General features: G+C 42.7%; 1 long non-coding RNA gene across 1 annotated transcript in view; it reads right to left on the bottom strand.

The window, feature by feature from the left end:
• LOC116690230 (uncharacterized) overlaps window positions 1–9081 on the bottom strand; it is a 23771-nt gene extending 14690 nt beyond the window's left edge. The window contains exons 1-2 of the long non-coding RNA XR_004332193.1: window positions 9061–9081; window positions 3389–3391 (exon numbers count right to left, since the gene is read on the bottom strand). This is a non-coding gene — a long non-coding RNA (uncharacterized LOC116690230). The remainder of the gene's footprint in view (window positions 1–3388; window positions 3392–9060) is intronic.
• Between the last annotated feature and the right edge of the window lie 338 nt (window positions 9082–9419).

Genomic DNA, 9419 nt, shown 5'->3' with positions numbered 1-9419 from the left:
CGCTACTTTTCCGCTTTCAGGTGACTTTTTTCAGCAAGAACTGTTCCTCTTCTACATCAAGTTATGATGCAAATGTCTTTATGTAATATTATTAAATTAAATCTTCTGTGTGTTCCAAAACTTTCTGCAGATGCAAAACATTACCGTTTTTGATGTTTTTTAAAGATTTGCACATCTACAAACATTTGTTGCTGATATTAAAGTGGGCTTCTTCTTCGACCCATTCTCCTCTGTGGCTTTCAGTGGTGTAGTCTAATGTATTGTAGGGTTTACGCTATTTATTGGACCAGAATTGCCTTTTCAACAACACAATCACAAGCACAAGGACATTGCTTTGGGGTTTGTGACGTCTCTTAGGACACAGAGAGCACTCCTGAATGAAAATTAACTTTCTTAAACTGACACAAACGAGCAAAGACTGCAACAAAAAACTGCAAAGCGCTGCGCAGGGGCCGAACTCGAGAGGCTCCATGGACGCTAATCTCAGTCAGAGGAGAGATAATTTCATGCCTATTTAGAGAAGAGTCCTGAAGGCTTTCTCATCAGCACTCTCCGGTCTCATGGTAGGTGATGCAGCATCGCTCTGCACACAGATTCCATCGTTTCCCTTGCTTTAAGAGACAGTCACTCTCAATCATAAATGCATTTAGCACAAGCTATGGACGGAACAAAACCTTTTCAATTTCTCCATATGGTCCAACAAGTCCTCCAAACCATAGGGATTGTTAGTTCTTCCCTCTACTACGACCCACAGGAGGTTTCCATCATAGCTGAACCAAGAATTAACCGTGCGGTTTTTAAAACACAGTTTGTTTGGGTTAGGCACAAAACTACTAGTTAGTTTGTTAGTTATGAAAAATACTTGGTTTGGGTTCAAATCAGACATACTGATTACATCGGTCCAATTTCAAGATCAACAGTCAGTTTAAAAGATTTTCAGAAGATTTTTTTAAAAGGCGGTCAGTAAAGCCCAGAAGCCCCTGATTTGCAAAAAGTAGCCTGGGTTCAACTTATGCAAATGGAGCGGACAAACTCGACGCAGTTTTCAAAGTCGCCGCAACACTACCAGAATGATTGCAGGCTGGTGGTACAGACAAAATGAATTGGGAAGCGGAAAGGACACTGCCATGGACACTTCATAAATACTACGGACACTAGGGGCGCCGCCACTAGCACATGAAGCTGAGTCGTATTGGGGCTGGAACAAACACCTGTTGGTGCGTTTTCGGGAAGTGCAGTCCGAGTGGTCATTTTGAAAATCTGTCTCTCACAGAGTCTTTTTTGCTCATTAAGAGCAGCAGTTCTGTGTGTGGTGTGTGTGTGTGTGTGTGTGTTGGTGTGTGTGTGTGTGGGTGTGTTGTGTGGTGTGTGTGTGTGTGTGTGGTGTGTGTGTGTGTGTGTCTGTGGGGGGGGGGTGGCAACTTTTAAAAGCATTTTGGATGAAACCGCTGCCTTCAGCACACAGAAACATCTTGTGCCAGGAAACATTTGAACATTTTTGACCCTGTTGTTCACTATGTTGCCTGGATGCTGACAATCACAACCCGAGAAATAATGAATAAATGACTAAATCAGAATTTAGTTATGCAGATGCAATTCATGCCATCTGCTTGTGTTTTCTTGTTTTTTTAATTGATGGTAAGCCGGTAATGAAGCAGTGCTCCATTCAAGCCCTCAGATGCAACGTCATGGTGCCGTCTGCTTCACAACAATCCTGTATAACCCTGCACATTCCCGTCTGCAATGCTCCCAATGTTGCTCGAACATGAGCAATGAGCGCATGCATTCTCACAGGCATTCTTACAGCAGGGTGCACAGCATTGAGGGTGAGTATGCCCTCCATGGACAAACAGAGGACCCTGTAGTCAATAACAACAAATCACACGGAGCGTCTGCCTACAAGCTGCAGCGAGCAACAAACCCATGTTTGTTTCTTTTTCTTTTAAGCTCTTGAACAAATTCTGAAGATTGATTCTGCGTTAAATGTACGCCTGCATACCCTAGTAGGACGTGCACCTCCCTAGAAATCTAACTACTTGTCACGGAGACCACAACAACTGTAATGGTCCGCTTGGCAAGTAGCAATGCTTCGCCAATATCTGCCTAGGAAATGTCTAGTCTCATCTGCATAGCTATTTGTACTCGAATAAGAAGTAATACGCTTTTTTGGCTCACTTTTACTCACAACATGCTATCTGGCAACAAGGATTCCATTCAGTATGCTATGCTAGCTAAGCTAAGCTTGCCCACCCATCAAATGTAGGGGAGACCATTCAAAAAACGGAGGAGTATTCCTTCAAGTTAAGACAGTTACGTTTCAACACTTCCTCGAAATCATCAACAATATTGGTCACCGTCTAATACCCCTGCAGGAGGTTTCAAAAAATGGTGCCACTAGCGGTGGCAGGAAATCGATAGAAAACCTTTATTTGTCCCGCAGTGGGGAATTTCGGTTTGCAACAGCAAAGACAACAGCAGAGAAGATAAGTGTTCAAGTAGCAAAAAAGTGTTAAACAAAGAAGTTGCAAGATCTTACAATACATAAAACAAGTTACCGTACATTTAATAAGACTAAACTAGACTAACACCTGCAGCATTAATAAAAAAAAAACATCACATCTACACCAGAGGACGTCTGTCATGGTTTTGAACGTAAGGTTGGGATTTTAAACACCGACTTTGACATTGTGAAATGTCGCAGTTTGGTATGTTTAGGCACCAAAATATAAGTTTTAGAAACAAATCGTGGTTTGCGTGTTAAGATCAGAGGCTAATTCTACTTACTTCCTGAAGGTGACGCACGTGATGCTGATGTGAAGGAGCTCCGTTTGTTCCGTAAGTTAAACAAAACTTGCCATTTACTTTTGTTTTTCACATAAAGTTCCCAGGTGCAGGATGTAGTCAAGACCCCCTTAGTCGAGCCAAGCAAGTCCAAGACCAGGAGAGAAAAAAAAAAGGTCTTACGCAGTCAGTATCAAGACAATAATTTGGGTTTCACTTTCCCTCCAATATTATAACCACATAATAAAGACTCGGTCAAGATCAAAAGCCATATTGGGCAAGACCAGTGGACGAGACCGAGACAAAGTCGAGTCCAAATACTACGAGTACGAGACAAGTCCCACACCAAGAAAAACGGTCTTGAGTCCGGATTTGAGTCCAAGACGGACTTGAGTGCTACAGACCCCGCCCAGGTGAAAGTCCTGGGTTTGTTTGACCAATCTACCATCCCAACCTGCCCCTATGAAGAATTTTGGCATCATTCATTTTGTCACCTTCCTTCTTGCTTTAAACTACTACAGCCACTAGAGGGCGCTGCCACTATAAACGTATTATTGGTCGTAAATGCTGCTTCAACAAACTTATGCTTAAGTTTTTGGTTTGGGACTCTCTCATACGTGCAGGACCAAACAACCAGTTAAGATTAGAAAAAAGATTGTGGTTTGGATTAAAACACCGGTCCTCCTAAGTAATATCCAAGCAAACTAATATAGTAGACTGTCAACAAATATACTATCCAAGTTCAATTTTGGCTTCATTATTTGTGCCCGTTCAAATTGCTGTTGAGAAATTTTATGTTTATTATCCCCCCAACTGCTAGATGAAATGTACGCCCATGAATGTAGCCATAGTGCATGCATAGTGTCAGCAATTTACTGGGACAAATGAACAATGCACGTGGTTAGTGCGGTATGGCAATTGCCTCTCCCGTCTCCCGTGTGTTTTATATTCATTATGTCCTTCTCTTTCCATGAAACTTGTGGATTTCATCAGCAGTGTGACAAATAGATGTGCAGTGAAATAAAGTATGACTGAGAGCAGCGGGAGATTAGATCCACTCCAATCTTACCCAGCAATCACCATCCCTTCATTTGTGGGAGAATACCCAAGGACGGAGAGAAAATTAGATCAAATTTTTAAAGAAGCGCTGGAGTGGCAGGGGAAAGGATGAAAACAGAGCATTTTCCATTTCTGCCAAAGATCTCTAGATTTGTCTTGAACAAATGCAATGCAGTTTAGTTCTGCATGTGCTGAATACATTAAACTACACGTTCATTTTCTTTACAGTGTGTTAAAGGTTTACTGCATTTGATCAAAATCTTTCAATTCTACGCTAGTGTGCACCCAACGTCTGCCCTAGCCCATCAAACTGATGCAGCCAGTTGTACCTCATATTCACATCAGTAGGGCCGTTGAAATGCTCTTGAATGCCCTCAATGTTTGCTTTTCTCTCGCAGCACCGGCCTATTTTAACAGCACTCCAACTCAACATTGGAAAATTACCAAACCGGATGAAATCATGTGTTCCGCACAATATTCTATAAGCGAAAATGACTACACAACTACAGGCCAGAGATCAGAAACTTAGATGTAGGATGTTCTAGAGAAGGATTTCAAGTTCAGTTCAAGTCTCTAGGAAAAGACAATTAAAAAATGAGATTAGGATCGATCTATCTATCTATCTATACTATCTATCTTCTATCTATCTATCTATCTATATCTATCTATCTATCTATCTATCTATCTATCTGCTTTGCTTCCAGAGTTTTGAAAGATGCATAAAGTGTTAAATTCATCAGCACTCTGCAGGACATTGGGTGACAATAAATGAATGATATTATTCTCTCCTTATTTGGTCAAGTGTGGGTATATTCATCCTTTTGAGCACTTTTGAATTATCACAGTGTGGCAGAGACATCTGTGGCTGAAATCAGTAACACCAATTTCTTTCTTCATACAGGACACAGCTGCAATTGAATACTCACACAAAAAGGGAGGAATCCACAAGCGTACTACCTAAGTAAAGGATGTGTTACCACATGTTTCAGAGTAAACTAAATCTGTCTTCCATAGTTATGATAGTATTCATTTCTATATTTACACAGTACATATCAGTCCTGCACTTGTTGGAACCATGTGATTTCCTGCACTTACTGCTATTGTACTTCTGGTTAGACCTAAACTGCATTTCGTTGCCTTGTACCTGTGTAATGACAATAAAGTTAAATCTAATCTAATGAAGGCTCACCGTTACCCTTTCAACAAGCAGTGGCAAAGGGTGGATTTGCTGTATGCTGAAAAGCATTAGATGATGATGATGATGAGTGATGATGATGATGATGAAGACCAGCTTCTTTCTGGTCAGATGCGACTTTGAAAGCTGATGCAGTTGACAGTAAGCGGCTTAGCAAAATGATATTAAGATATTATTATTATTAAACACAAACATTGATTCAGGTATGGGTACAATGACCCATGTACCGTCTGATGAGGTGAAACGTTTGAAATAAGTCATGGGAATCTCTTTCAGAAGAACTATTACTTGACTTCAACATTAGAATAGGATAACGGGTCCTAAGTACAGACACAAAGGAAGATAGAGCAGGTCTAGTCTATCTACACGGCGTTTCCACTTCTGGGATTGCTCCATTCCGCTGGATGTCCCTCACTGAGAACCAGATGTCATCCCCTTTCTCTGTCTTTGTGTTGGCGTTCTAACCTTTGGTGGATTTATGTGGACTATGGTTACCTGGTTCTCAGATCTCTGCGGGTTAATCCAGACAGCTAGCTAGACTATCTGCCCAATCTGAGTTTTCTGTTGCACGACTAAAACAACCTTTGTACGCACACACTCCAAAACAAGTTCCTTCCTTCACGTTTCTCCCATCCCAGAATGCTGTGTGCACAGACCTCCTTCTCCGCAGCAGCGCTGTGGAATAAGGTCTGGCAATGCGAGACTAGAGTAGGTCTTGACTCTAATTAGAGGGACACAAAATTCTCCTTAAGAGTAAGCATTTGGTACAACAGCAGAGAGAAAAACTTCCTTTTAACAGACAGAAACTCGGACAACCTGGCTCTTCTTGGCCTAATTACAATAAATACAAAAATATGACTCATAATAGACTTACAAGTCACCGCAATGCGATATCTTGAAAGTAACCAATTGTTAACCATTCCAATACTAATATGCTGTGCCTATAAATCCCCTTCCAAAATGCTTTCAAGAAATGACCATTTTTTCCATCAAAGGTTTGCTAAGTTGCTTCCTTACCGTGAGTCAGGAAGGCCGCCGTAGCGTCTGGACATTCACAGCAGGAGACCAACAGGGGGACGTCCCAGGTCCTTAAATTAATCCACGTTTCCTTAACTGGCTTCCCTGCCTCGAAAAACAGAGAGGAGAGGAAATGTCTTTTTAGGGGATGAGACGTCCTTTCCTCTGAGAGTCACGTGAATCCGTCAGCTGCACTGCTTCCTGCTCTCTGTATCCTCGCTCATAGCTCCCTCCTCCGTCCTCCATCCTAGCTCCTCGGGGAAGGAAAAGGAGCTTTGGACATCAAGATGGAGGGCCAGAACAACTTCCCGCTCAACGAGGAGCGAGGAGATATGAATAAGGGATTTAGGGTTTATTTAACCAAATGAACAAACAAATGGTTGACATGGGTTTTTTTTGCTACAACAGGCCAGCATGTGGTCCTGAAAGCAGCAGCATGTGACGTAAAATGGCCGCCTTTTATACCTGCCCTGACACGCCCCCGACCCTACCACAGTATAGGGAATCTCAATTAATTTGACAATACAACTACACAAACCACAAACATTAAATACATTTTCTTTATAATGGCATCAATCAGCATTCATTTCCTGTTTATGTCACCTGGTACAATAGAATCAGAGTTAGCATGCACAGCTTATCAAAGCAAACAGTACCCCTTCACTTATTACACTTGGTACATTCCAGAACCTTGACAAGGTACGAAGAAGAAGTGACTTGAACGCAAACATTTATATAACACTGCTGCAAAATCAGCAACAGTTCAGCCTCAGCTTTAGGCTAACTATATGTTATACAACTTGAGTTGTGGAGAATTGTGGGGTAAACCAGAAAGCCATGTAGCATGTAGCAAGTGCCTTAGCTTGCTAGCACATGGCCAACATTAGCTTACTATTACTAACTTGTCCTCTCTGGTAGACATAGGTTGGGTTAAGATAATCCTTTGACATGGTTAAATCTGAGGTTTACAGCTAGCTTCATGTACTTTGTTAGCACTTCAGCCGCCAGTTGCATGTGTGACTGTTGATTTGTGTCTATCACACAGTCTACTTATTCCTTTATATGCCCATATTTAATGTTGTCTTTCTTAACTTCTATCCTTGCATTTTGAAATTACTAGTCTATATTCTTCTCTTATATTGTCCATATTTATTGCTGGTCTCTAGACTTTATCCTTGCACTTTTGGACTTGTTTGCACTACCACACATTCTCATAGAGCACCTTACTGACCATGCACACTGAATTACGGGTCAGTCCCTGTCACTGCAAGCGCCTCGCGCTTACACATCCCTTAGTATATTAGATATTAGATTTTTTTTTTTTGTATTTAGTATCTTGTATTGTCCATATTATATGGGGTGTGTAATTTTAACATCCTATTATGATGTATTTCATGTTGTGTGTAATTATTTTTTTCTTTGTTGTGATTGAAAACGCCAGAGCAGGGGGAATGAGAGGGGAAACGCCAGAGCAGGGGAATGAGAGGGGGAAACACCAGAGCAGGGGGAATGAGAGGTGGAAATGCCAGATTAGGGGGAATGAGAGGGGAAAACGCCAGAGCAGGGGAATGAGAGGGGTAACACCAGAGCAGGGGGAATGAGAGGGGGAAACACCAGAGCAGGGAATGAGGGGGGAAACAACCAGAGCAGGAGGAATGAGAGGGGGAAACAACCCGAGCAGGGAATGATGGGACACAAAGAGCAGGGGAATGAGAGGTGGAAATGCCAGATCAGGGGGGAAGAGGGGAAAACGCCAGAGCAGGGGGAATGAGAGGGGAAAACACCAGAGCAGGGGAATGGAGTGGGAAAACGCAGAGCAGGGGAATGAGAGGGGGAACACCAGAGCAGGGGGAATGAGAGGGGGAAACGCCAGAGCAGGGGAATTAGAGGGGGAAACACCAGAGCAGTGGGGAATCAGAGGGGAAACGCCAGATCAGGGGGAAATTAGAGGGGGAAACACCAGAGCAGGGGAAAGAGGGGAAACACCAGAGCAGGGGAAGAGGGGAAACACCAGAGAGGGGAATGAGAGGGAAACAGCGGGTCAGTGAGGGAAAAGGAATAGATGTGCTTCCGGCCCTTTTTCAGACTTTTATTTTACTGTTGATGTGTACTTTTAATGTAAACCGAATCGTGATCATACCAGTGGTTTTACATCCTGATCAAACTGATCCGCAAGGCCAGTGACGTCGTGGGTGGATCTGGACTTTTGTGGGGGGTGTCAGAGAGAGGACTCTGTCCAAACTACACGCCATCCTGGAAAATGTCTCGCCCCACTCCATGGCTTGCTGCTTTATCAAAGGAGCACTTTTCAGTGATAGACTCATTCTACAGTTTCCCTTCGGTGATCAATAAAGTGATTCTGATTCTGACTCTGATTCTTGTCTGGAAGGGGACATTGACCTGCAGGTTTTTAGGTGAACTAGCACCTTTCAGAGTCTCTCTATAAACGACAATGCATCCCTTGGGTAATATACGGATTCCTGACTGAGTCTCACACGCTACTGAATCTACTCAATAGAAATGTCACTGTCACGAAGCAGTTTGATGATTATTTTAGTTGCATTTGGTCATTGGGAGGCCGGGATCAGTTTCACCCGGTTTAAGACACTCTTTCTCCTCTTTCAGCTGCTTTCAGCCTCCCATTTGCTGCATGATGAATTAGGGGTATTTTGTGGTTAACTGTACTTAGCTTGAGTCTTATATTACAGTGAGGGACAAAGGTGAATCAGTAGGAAGGGCTGTGATTTTAGGAAGAGCGTACATAACGCGTTGCTTCGAGCCCTCAGAGAAACGGCTGTGCTGTGGTGATTAGTCTTCCTCATCAAACTGGACACCCCGAAAACCCCGAAATCCCCAAGGTGTCAAACATTCAGTTGACGTCCCCCCCCCCCCCCCCCCGTCCAGCCGCTTTTGAGTTCAGGTTTCTTGGTGTGTCTGTAGAAAGTGTGCTTCTGTTTCACAAAATATAGAGTAAAATCCTTTTTATTTAACCAGAAAAAGCCCGAAACGCACCAGACTCCATGTTATATACATTTCTTTAGCATGTGTAGAGCTACATTTCCACATGCGTTTATTATTTTTATTTTTTTCATTTAACCTTTATTTAACCAGAAGTCCCTTGAGATTGAAATCTCTTTTCCGAGGGAGACCCTGCCAAGACGGCACACCGGTTACGATATAAATAAAAAATACGCAGAGTCAGAATCACACATGAGGAAAGGAACAGGTCACATGTGCCAGTTGCATCTTTGAGCTACATGGCATTTCAACATGGCCTTAAATTAATTTAATGAGACTATAGATCAGGGTTCTTCAACGTTTTCCAGGCCAAGGACCCCCAAACTGATGGCGAGATGGAGCGGGGACC

The sequence above is a fragment of the Etheostoma spectabile genome, chromosome 5, assembly GCF_008692095.1.
Source record: "Etheostoma spectabile isolate EspeVRDwgs_2016 chromosome 5, UIUC_Espe_1.0, whole genome shotgun sequence".
Lineage (NCBI taxonomy): Eukaryota > Metazoa > Chordata > Actinopteri > Perciformes > Percidae > Etheostoma > Etheostoma spectabile.
Note: the sequence above shows the minus strand (reverse complement) of the source record. Positions and strands in the feature narration are given on the sequence as shown.